Raw genomic sequence first — 12,500 nt, 5'->3', positions numbered from 1 at the left:
AACTCACTTTTACTGTACTTTAATTAACGATCCTTATTGCCAGGTAAAGAAAAAGAGAAAAAGGAAACCCAGAACCTCACACAATTCCCATTTTCTCGTTTCTCTTGTAAAAGGCAAAAACCGCGGCACCAGACTTTATTTTCTCTCTTTTTATTTTCCGGCATGTGGACTCTGCATTTAATATAAGCGGTTCTACATATACACGCTGCTTTTTTGGTACCTTGTGTTTATATAATGTATAAAAATATTGTCTGCTTGTGTATTGAAGCACATTGTATTTCTCGCTACTATTACTAATTACTACTAAATAAGATGCGCATATTTGCACGTGAGTCAATGAAGTAACCTCTTGGTGGTCACAAAACCCACTAAAAATAGCAGCAAAGTCTCCTTTAAAATCGTCCTCCACCGTCTTCACTTAGGAAAAAAGACGATACTTTTCTCCAAATCTGAATAGAAGTTGATATGGCCATGGTTGGATTCCTTCCAGCTTCCTCAGTCTTGGCTGACCTGGTGGAGAAACAACATCCACATGCGTTCGCAATTATAACTTTTATCCAATGCCACTTTATAATGTCTACTGAAAGGTGATCAACTCGCACCAAAAACAAAAGTAAAAACTACAGTTTGTAAAATAGGAAATGTTTATACATTTCTTCGAACCGTTTGCAATTTATTTGTGAAGTAATTTAATAATAAAAACATGCAATCCGTTTTGCGAAGAGTTTCGACTAGTTTCGTTTTATACGTTTATTTAGTCATGAAATAATTTGTTTTTCTTTGCGAAAAAAACAGTCTTTGTGTAAAGTGTCTCTTCATTTTCTCTGGTTTTTGTATTTAGTAAATACTAAAGTTTTTTTCATGAAGTTTAAAGAATGTCCTTATTTACTATTTCACCAATAACGTTTTATCTATTGCATCACACACTTTTCACGTGTAGAAACCAACGAGGTGCTCGTCATCGCTTGTTATGTTAGAAACCGCAACATCCCATAGTAAAAAGCAGCACTCTAAATAATGCGGCCCTGGATCCCTGCACATGGGAAAATACGGCCCATGTTTGGATACCTTTGGTTATAAGGGCTACTCAAAAGACTAAAAAACAAGGAGAATTTTTGTGTGGGCGCTCGGTCTACTAAAAATAGCAGTCAATTCTCGCTCTCTCTTTACCGTACTCTATCGTATTAAATAAGGAAAGAACAGATTAAATACTGAAGTCGTGCATTATCTCATGCATGATTACCGTGTAAGAAGATGCGAAGGAACACCTTTAAATATAGTCTTCTCTCTTACATTTAGCCTACGAGTAAACAGGAAGAGCGGAACATGTTTTATAACAAATATTTGTTGAATGGGTAAGTGTTGCTATTTAGCTCCGAGTCAAGTGGACCTGTGATCAAACACATTGCGTTTGAGAAAATTCCGGTTTCCCAACCCATTACATTATCCATCTTGTTCCTCCTGAGATGATATTATTTCATTTTGTAACATTTTTTACGGGAAAAAGTAGCCTTGGTGACGAGAGTGTCTATGCGAACCGAACGGAATAAATACCACGGGCTATTTTGTTCGATGCACCGGTTCTATTGGGATTCCTCACAGATGCGCGACACACACACACACGTCTAATGCGTGTGAAGACGACCACGTGGATCCAGTTTCAAGCTCATTGCGCGGCTCCTCGGGCAATTGTCTTCTGTAGCTTCCTGTTGACTCCGTAAAATTTAGCAAACGTGGTTCTGTGCCATGTGTGTTTTGTGTGTGTGTATGTTGTATCCGTTTGTGTCAAAGCGTGACTTGAGTCGATAGAATAATAGACTGAAACAAGTTCTGGGGTTCATATGATGAGGAAAAACTCGAGGATGTTCGGACGCAGTCCAATGACTGAAACACACACACACACACACGAATTTCTTAACCATACAGCCTAATCTTTAAATCTTTATATTCAGGATGATATGTGAGGATGATTTTGTTGTTATTTCTGTTGCCTGCATATGCACATGAGTGCCTTCTGTCAGTTTTTTTTTTTTTTGCCTATATGTCTATGAAACGCATGATAGTGTATGTGCGTACACATAAAACATTCTATCATGAGATGATAAGCGATTCTCGGTGCTGAAGATACAGCTATCGCGTGAAAACTAGGTCCCCAAAACGTTTTGTTTATGCCAGTACATGCTGGGCCCTGCCCCTGCATCCAATCTGCCCCAATCATTCCTTACATCTCATCCTCCTAACACCCTTATACAGACCCTCAGGGGCCATACGGACCCCAGTTAAGGGCCACTGCTTTAGCCTCTCATCGCATGGCATAACGCTACCTCCCCCTCTTACAATTATACCCTCACTTAGTCTTGCACATTATTTGACAATATTACTTTTGCTGGTGAACAAAAGCAAACATCCGGTGCATCCTGGGAAGTGGCTGGTTTTGGGAAGGGCATCCGGTCATTGTAACTATGCACCAACTGACATGGAGGCTTGATCCAATCCTCGTTGGATCTTGTCAAACACACACACATATATATACGTAGCGTAATCCAGGGTGAATTGGGACAATAACTGGGAGGAAATACTTTAGAACAATAAAGTTGAGACGACTCAAATTGTGATCGTTTCTTTCTAGTTATTTTGTAGGTACATATATGTGATTTTTGTTCAATGGGATCACTTTGATATTATCACCCTGCCGGTAGCCACGGCAACTGGAATTCTCAGTTTCGTTTATGTCATGAAAAGGTAAAGTTGTCGGAACTTTCTTTCTGCAGGGTACCAGTGAGGGTGCTCCGACCCGCTCAGCCTCTTGCAGCAGGTTTCCAAAGACAGTGCATGTGTCGGATTTCCCGGAAAATCCATTGTTATCCTTACCACTGCCGATTTCTGCTTTCACCCCTATTTTGGTGTTTTGTAGGGGTGGAAAGGGACACCATGCTGCGACAGTACAAACCACTTCCTGGGAAGAAAAAATACGCCAAAATAGATCCTGAGCAGCTAGAGGCCACCAAAAGAGCTGTCGCCAATGGAATGACACTCAGAAAAGCAGAAGAGGACTTCAAAATTCCTGAGAGTGTTCTTCATCGGCACATCAAGTTGGGGGAAATTATCAAGATAGACAGACTGTTTTATCTTCAGATGAGGAGGAAATTCTTGGACAAAGGCTTGTGCTGTGCATCTCTTAGGGCTATCTGATGGATTCCTATGATTTGCAACTGATTGTGAAAGGACACCTGAATCGTTGAGGTGTCGATGTGAAAAGATTCAAAGGGTGTAGATTGCTTGGTGTAGATTGGGCTGAGGCATTTCTCATGAGACATTAAGACAGTTTAAGAGAACAAATATGACAAAATATCAAACGAGTACGAGCCGTTGTCTCTCGACTTACAATAGACTCGTATTTCAACAATTTAGCTGAGAACTTAAATAGTATACCTGTACCAAATATTGTGAACTACGATGAAACAAACCGAATGGATCACCCATATATACACGCTACCATATATATATATATATATATATATATATATATATATATATATATATATATATTGTGAAATAGAAAGATGAATAATCTTGTTGCAGATTAATCAAAAGTTTAACCGATACCTTGGTAGCAAAAATCACAGCAGAAGACAGCACGGTTGGAGGTACAGCCATATGGTGTTGCAACCATGCGTTGGTGCGGATAATTGAATTTTAATATTATTAGTGAATTGAAGAAATTCGGAATTTGGTAAATTGTGACTTTCGAAACACATGTAGAATGCAATAAAACGATTTCTGTTCAATCTTCGTTCAACTCCATTTCTTCAATTCACTAATAATATTATATATATATATATATATATATATATATACATCCTACCATATATATATATATATATATATATTGGAATGTTTGGAGATGATGTACAGGTATTAAATATATGAAGAAATGAGGTACTCTGAAAATCGGATGGTTCATATTTATAGATATTTATTTATATATTACATCTTTTATATATATATCATATCACTTAGATCATTAGCGCTTTCTCCCATTCTAGTGGGGTTTTCAAATCAAATTTGATTTGAAAACCCCACTAGAATGGGAGAAAGCGCTAATAATCTGAATGATATGATATATATATGTAAAAAATGTAATATATAAATAGATATCTATAAATATGAACCATCCGATCTTCTGATTACCTCATTTCTTCTAATATATATATATATATATACATGCTCTCGACTGGCTTCCGTGCAGGTGGCACGTAAAATGCACTAATCCAACCGTGGCCGATGCCAGCCTCGCCTGGCTCCAGTGCAGGTGGCACGTAAAAAGCACCCACTACACTCACAGAGTGGTTGGCGTTAAGAAGGGCATCCAGCTGTAGAAACATTGCCAGATAAGACCGGAGCCTGGTGCAGCCTTCTGGCTTCCCAGATCCCCGGTCGAACCGTCCAACCCATGCTAACATGGAGAACGGACGTTAAACGATGATGCTGATGATGATGATGATGATATATATATGTATATATAGGCGTGTGGCCTAGTGGTTTGGATGTTGCACTCACAATTGCTAGATTGTGACTTTGACTTCCAGGCCAGGCAGCACATTGTATTCTCAAGCAAACCCCTTCATTTAACATTGCTCCAGTACCTCTTTCGATCAGGGGGAAATGTTTTTGTCTGCTTGGCTAACTAGCAGGCTAAAACGATGCAAAGCACCTTACTGTGACCAGCAATGTGTAACATCTGATAATCTGGTTGGTCAAGGGTGGCTGTGTGGAGGCACAGACATAGCTGTATGGTAAGAAGCTTGCTTCCCAACCACATGGTTCTGGGTTCAGTCCCACTGCATGACACCTTGGGCAAGTGTCTTCTACTATGGCCTCAGGCCAACCAAAGCCTTGTGAGTGGATTTGGTTGATGGAAACTGAATGAAGACCAGCATAGCCACAGCTTTAAAAGAATATATATATGTGTGTGTGTGTGTCTTTGTGTCCGTGTTTGTCCTCCATCACTTCTTGACAACCCTGTAGCTTAGCAGATCAGCAAAAGAGATTGTTTGAATAAGTACCAGGTTTAAAAAAAAAAATATTAGCATTAATTTATATGACTAAGAAAATGCTTCTACAGATTCAAATGCAATCTCAGTCACTTGTCATTGCCTCTGCGAGATCATATTCGAAGATCATATTTCACCACCTCATCCCACATCTTTCTAGGTTTACATCTTCCACAGATTCCATATATATATAGATATATATATATCATCATCATCATCATCATCGTTTAACGTCTGCTTTCCATGCTAGCATGGGTTGGACGATTATATATATACTATGGAAGCAATTGGTGAAGCTGTTTTTGCATGAAAAGTGAATACACACACATGTCTATTTTATATATTAATTGAGATTGTAATAATTTTTTGACCAATGGATATAAGGGAGACAATCAATTTCTGAAAGTTATTTTGCAAAGAGTTACCTCCCTTGTCCATGTAACACAGGAATGGGTGTTTTCTGCCCCCCAGGGGGCTAGTTACACATTATGTGACAAATTTTAAGAGTCTAAAACTGTCCCTGGAACATATGTATGTTCCCAGTTTGGAGAAAATCAGTTAAAAAATACAGCCATTATAATATTTTACACACAGACAGAACTGGATTTTTATTGTAGATATATATTTATGAATTAGAAAGGAGAGTGAAAGCTGCGTAAAAGGACATCATCCCTCTCTGTGCAAATTTTGTAAACTGAGCACAGCCTGGAAAACGTTTTTTAACCATAGATCAAAACTGACTCAGTGGATCTACACTCAAAGACAACCTGGCCTTGACAATCCCATCTCGTCCTTCCTTTTGCAATTGTGTACCAAGGGCTACATCATCTAATCATCTGATGTGTCCTTACCTTTTCAAGACAGCAGACATATGGTGATGTTAGATTTGGTTGCTATTTCTAGCAGGTTGTATGACCAACTAGAGGATCTGTTGTTGTTTATGATACTTGTATGTAATTATGAAGCATTTGCTCTATGTTTTTGTGTGTGATAGGGGTCTGCAGTATTGGAAATGTTTTTATTCAAAGACACCCTTCATTAGGTTCTCTAACACAATAGGTGAGTAGTTAGTTAGTTAGTTAATTTTTTGGCTCAAAAAGCAAAAAGCAAGGCCATGTAGGGGGACATGGAGTTATGTACAGGGTGGTGTTCATGTAAAGAGTGGCCTGAACTCTTTACATGAACACTACCCTGTACTGAAATTGAGTGTAACATCTTAAAAGCAAGATTGGTCTTAGTTGTAAACTTAAGACCAAAGAAACTGGTCTTAATATAAGCACTAGTATTCCTTTCAATGTAGATGGATAAGGATCCACTCTATTGAATTGGGTGAACCTTGCCTTGCCTCTCGCCTGGTTTGCTTTCAACCATGAAATAACTTCTTTAAAAATATATGCCATAAGGAGAGTCTGGATGGGCATCTTTGTCATCTTTGATCTTTCTCAAAATAGGTTTACTCACCAACCTCGTATCCGATTCAGTTGGGTTAATCAGGCAGGAGTTGGGATTGGAGGGGAATTTCCATTTGTGGCCTTTGATAGTAATAAAAGAAATTTTCTTTGCTAATGCTTCTTACCTCCAGTAGTAAAGAGGTTATGTTCCTATGGCCAGCAGTTCTCATGAGTCACCTACCTTACTATGAGCAATAATAGACATGAAACCAATTGTAACTTTCTGACTAGCCTTACCAATGACTAAATAATGTGTGTGTGTGTACAGGAGTTGGACAAAATAATGGAAACACCCAGCATAATTTTAAAATATCTATAAAACCGTGAAATGCTTGTTTATTTTTATGTTTTTTAATTTATTATCATTATTGCTTAATATGTTTTGCTAAAATTGCTGTTTCTTTTCAGATATTATCAGAAAAAGGTAATTAAAATTCATTAAAATGACAGATCTATTAGACTTTCAATGAGGTCAAATTGTTGGTGCTTGTATGGCAGGTACTAGCGTAACGAAAACAGTCGAAATGGTTTGTGTATCAAGAAGTACTGTCTTGCAAATAAGGACAGCCTTTGAGAAAGAGGGAGAAACCTCCTTGTTGAAACAAAACTCTGGAAGAAACCGAAACATTCAGATAGGGACCCTCAGACTCTTATGTGAATTGTTAGAAAGGATGACAAAAGTGCAGCTCCCAAAATTACTGCAGAGCTTAATGACCACCTCAAGAATCCAGTTTCACAAAATTGTTTGCCGGGAGCTGCACAAAGCTGGATTTCATGGGAGGGCTGCAATCAGAAAACCACTTCTTTTAAAAACAAATGTTGCAAAAAGTTTAGAGTGGAGTAAAAACCTGCGGAATTGAGCAGTGGAAGAATGTTAGTTTCTCAGAGGAATCATTCTTTACCTTATTTGTAACCACCGGCTGAGTATATGTGTGGAGACAGTCAAAAGAAGCATTTGACCCCTGACTGCTTTCTTCCAACTGTTAAACATGGAGGAGGATCTGTGAAAGTTCTTGAACAAATCATTGAAGCTGATCCAATGCAAACTGTACCTCAACTTGTGGTACAGTTTGGCGTCTCCCATGTCCCGATCATCAACCACCTGCATCGTCTTGGAAAATGGGTGCCACATGAATTGACTGAAGGGAACAAACAAGCACGTGTCACTGCATGTCAAAGTCTGCTCTGGCGAAGCCGAAGTTTGGAATGGTTGGAGTCAGGAATCACTATGGATGAAAAGTGGGTACTGTACGTGAGGCACAGACGATCCTGGTGTAGCAAAGGTCAACAGTCAAAACCTTTACTAAATGACCGCTTGTGCAAAAGAAGGTTATGATCTCACTTTGGTGGGATTACCATGCAATACGACCGTTGACAAGAATGTCTACTGTGAAGAAATCAACCCTCTAAAGATTGCACTTGCCGAAATACGCTCAAATTTGAAGAATATAATTTAGCACCAAGACAACACGCCAGCACATCGTGCAAAGAAGATGTCAGGGTAGCTGAAGGAGGTGGGCTGGGAGATTACGGTGCACCCACTGTATTCTCCTGACCTTGCCCCTTCTGACTACCACTTATTCTCTGCCTTGTAACGCGCGATTGTATATTTATATGTGTATATATATAAATGCCTAACTTTGCTTCGATTATTGCATCAATCAATAGAAGCAAGCTTGCTGGGCGGAATTGCTGGAAAAGTTCTTTTGAAGATGACCAAGGACCTGCAAATAATAATTCTGTAACGCCTAATGCCAATGGTACAAATAGTCTGCCTTTACCGGGTCTATCGAACCCATGTAATAAGGGAAGATTTGATGGAATGAAAGAGGAAAACCTGTCTAGAACTGGAGACACAAAAAGTAATGGTAACAATAGAAATAAAACTAGGAAAGGCCCCGGGAAGAAATGTAATTGTAGAAACCCCGAATTATGTCCTTTAGATGGTTCCTGTCTAGTTACTAATGTCATATATAAATGTATAGTCAAGGACGAGGATAAGTTAAATAAATTTTATATAGGTAGCACGGTAGATTTTAAGGCTAGATATAGATCACATACGAGCTCATTTTCTAACGATAAATATTGTAATTCAACAACACTTGCATCCCATATACATAATTTGAAGAAAAATAATAAGAATTATTATCTAGAATGGTCCATTATCTCTAAAACCCCAAATTTCAAGGGAAATATTAACAGGTGTAAGCCGTGCATAAGGGAATCCCTTACCACCCTTAGGGGTTATGGACCACACACTCTGGATAAATTTACTGACGTGATTCCTTTTTGCATCCATAAATTTTCATCTACATTCTTAAAAGTGTATAGGAATAAAATAAGTTGTAGCAAACCAAATAATTTAGCTCTTACAGGGAATTGAAACCACGGAGGTTGAATTTGATTTAATACACCCATTTTTTTTTTTTAATTTATAAAAAAACTTTAACTGTTTTTTTTTTTTTTACTGCTTTAATTCTTTCTTCTGGGCTCATCTAAGCATGACTTCTTCAATAAGAAAGCACACAATATTGTGTTAAGTCTGGTTAAGGAGGTCTCGCCCTGGTACGTGATGATGTCTGTCTCTCTATTTTTTCCCCTGACGAAGGAGTTATTATTGTGATGCACCCTAGTGATGTACCCCTGAAATGGCCACAGGGAATGTAAATATGGTTTCTTCTTTTTTGCTTGGACACTGGCTTTTAACTATAGGTTTCCCTTACCTGAAAAGTATTTTTTAAAAGATTTCTAGGTGTTGTAATGTTTTTTAAAAAATATACATTTCTTAATCGCTAAAGTATTAACTTTTAACCGTGATGAACTGTATTCACACATTTTTCTGGCATTTTCTTATATGCTTGTACAGATGAGTTATGTTTCATCTTCCGTGATGTCATAAATGTATGTTCTATGATTAAATGTTCGAGATATGAAATGTTATGTGGATGACCTTGCATTTGTTTGATATCATCATCATCATCATCATCATCATTTAGCGTCCGCTTTCCATGCTAGCATGGGTTGGACGGTTCAACTGGGGTCTGTGAAGCCAGAAGGCTGCATCAGGCCCAGTCTGATCTGGCAGTGTTTCTACGGCTGGATGCCCTTCCTAACGCCAACCACTCCATGAGTGTAGTGGGTGCTTTTTACGTGCCACCCGCACAGGAGCCAGACGGAGCTGGCAAACGGCCATGAACGGATGGTGCTTTTACGTGCCACCGGCACGGGGGCCAGGCGAGGCTGGCAACAGACACGAACGGATGGTGCTTTTACGTGCCACCGGCACGGGGGCCAGGCGAGGCTGGCAACGGACACGAACGGATGGTGCTTTTACGTGCCACCGGCACGGGGGCCAGGCGAGGCTGACCACGGACATATGTATATATATATATATATATATATATATATGTCCTGTTTATTGCATTTGTATTTGTGTAACTTTCCTGTTTCTTTCTATCCTTTGTATACATTCGCTGCTTTCTTCCAAGGAATCTAATGCTCTTAGCTTAGGTTTTCCTTGGGGCTGGCCAGATTGGAGCAATCTTGAGTATAACCAGCTGAAATTGCAAAGATGATCTGGAACTTGACTGATGATAGAAAACTCCAAATAACCCATCTTTGTTTTCTTTGTATCGTCTGTCTGGATGTTTTGTCCCTTTTTTGTATCACCTAACTGTAAGGATGTTTGCGTTCGTGTCCCATTTTTGTATTATTATATATGTGTCATCATCATCATCATCAACATCATCGTTTAACATCCGTTTTCCGTGCTAGCACAGGTTGGACAGTTCGACCGGGGTTTGGGAAGCCAGGAGGCTGCACCAGGCTCCAGTCTGATCTGGCAGTGTTTCTACAGCTGGATGCCCTTCATAATGCCAACCACTCAGTGAGTGTAGTGGGTGCTTTTTACGTGCCACCGGCACGGGTGCCAGGGGAAGCTGGCAGTGGCCACAATCGGTTGGTGCTTTTTACATGCCACCGGCACAGAAGCCAGTCAAGGCGGCACTGGCATTTTCCATGTTTGAATGGTGCTTTTTATGTGCCACCGGCACAGGTATCACAACTACAATTTCCATTTGATATTTATTTTGATGTACTTGATTCAATAGGTCTCCTCAAGCACAGGTAAGCACAGCAGGTCGTCCTGTGATCCAAGGTACTTTGGACGGGTTGGGGATTCGATGTGAAGCTGGTGCAGGAAACAGCCATGAACTCACTTTATTTGTCGGGTCTTCGCAGCCACAGCATATCTCCACAGGTCTTGGTCTTTCGTCATTGCCTCTGTGAGGCCCAATGTTCGAAGGTCTTGCTTGACCACCTCATCCAATGTCTTCCTGGGTCTACCTCTACCCTGGATTCCTTCAACTGTTTGGAAGTGGCACTTCTTCACACATCTCTCCTCATCCATCCGTAGTACATGACCATACCAGCGCAAACGTCTCTCTTGCACGCCACATCTGATGCTTCTTATGTCCAGCATTTCTCTCGGTGCGCTTACACTCTGTTGTGTGTGCACACTGACATCACACATCCAGCGGATCATGCTAGCTTCATTTCTTTCAAGCCTACACATGTCCTCTGCAGTCACAGCCCATGTTTCACTACCATGGAATGTAAACAGATAGACACACTGACTGATAGGTACATAGGTAACATGCACAGACAAGTACACATACACATATACATAAATGAAGACTGAAACACATGACCATATATACACGCACTTCACTTCACACAAGGACATGTGTGTGTGTGTGTGTGTATATATATATGTATATATATATGTATGTATATATGTGTGTATATGTATATATACATGTATGTAGGCAAATGGATATGAATGTAAACAGATAGACATAATACAGGTGGGTAGGTACATAGGTAATATGTAAGCACACATACACACATGACCATATGTTTTACATAAAGAATCTTGCAAACCAAATCCAAAAGCGAAATATATATATGTATATATATATATATATTACGGAGATGTACTTGCATAGCAAGTGACCTGATCTGAGATTGTTGCTGGAACGAAAACAACTGAGCATGGAAGGTGTTTATAAGTCATTTAAAAACACACAAAAACCATTAGATTCACTTCAACATTTAAATTTAATTTGCCAAAATATTTTCGGCGCTTTGAGGACCACGACCTGTTCACTGACCAAATTCCGTGTTGTCCAATTCCTCCTTTCTCTCACTCCCCTATATTGTATTTTAGTTATTTATTTTTCTTTCTCTTTCTTCCCTTCTATTACTTATTTCTTCCCACATTTATATACCCCCTACATTCTGTACCCTCCACACATTTTGATTGAATCTTCTTTGCGTCAATATGTACCCCCTTGCAACAATGTAGCCTTTAATCTAATCAAGATATCCTTGGCCTGAAGAGTAGCTGGAGGTAGACACCTCACTGGGATTTTACCACTTCTGGGGTTCCATTCACTATGAAACATATGTAGCCTGGATCTTCCATACTCCGTTCTGTAACTCTTGTATTTATGTGTGTGATTCCATAATCTGTTTTGGCCTGTCTTCTACAGTTGCATGCCCTTCCTAAAGCCAACAACCTTACGGAGTGTATTTGGTGCTTTTTATGTGGTGCCTTGGTTTTAGGATATCAATTCTGTTGTAGTTGGTGAGTCAGAGGATGAGTATGGATTAAGGTTATAACATAATCAGCAGAGACACATTTGGTTTCAAAGAACAACTGGAAAACATTGCTTTTCCATGAATATGGTGTCTGGGTTATTTGTTGGCAGGGTTCACCACAATCGATCTAATTGTTTAGCGTTGTTATATAAGAGAATTGGGAATTATCTAGTGCATCCAAACCTCTAATTTCTTCAGATGGGTGTTTTTAACATTTGATGTATGGTAAAGAGTTTCCTTCTCAATCACAGAATACTCTTTTACTTGTTTCAGTCATTTGATTGTGGCTGTGCTGGAGCACCGCCTTTAGTCGAACAAATCAACCCCAGGACTT

The 12,500-nt window shown here is 39.4% G+C and overlaps 1 protein-coding gene across 2 annotated transcripts in view; it reads left to right on the top strand.

Moving 5' to 3' along the window:
• LOC115223879 (sodium-dependent phosphate transporter 1-A-like) overlaps window positions 1-12,500 on the top strand; it is a 102,001-nt gene that overhangs the window by 298 nt on the left and 89,203 nt on the right. The gene's annotated exons all lie outside the window — the stretch shown is intronic.

This window comes from Octopus sinensis, linkage group LG24, assembly GCF_006345805.1.
Source record: "Octopus sinensis linkage group LG24, ASM634580v1, whole genome shotgun sequence".
In the NCBI taxonomy this organism is placed as follows: Eukaryota; Metazoa; Mollusca; class Cephalopoda; order Octopoda; family Octopodidae; genus Octopus; species Octopus sinensis.
This window is presented reverse-complemented; position numbering and strand designations above follow the sequence as displayed.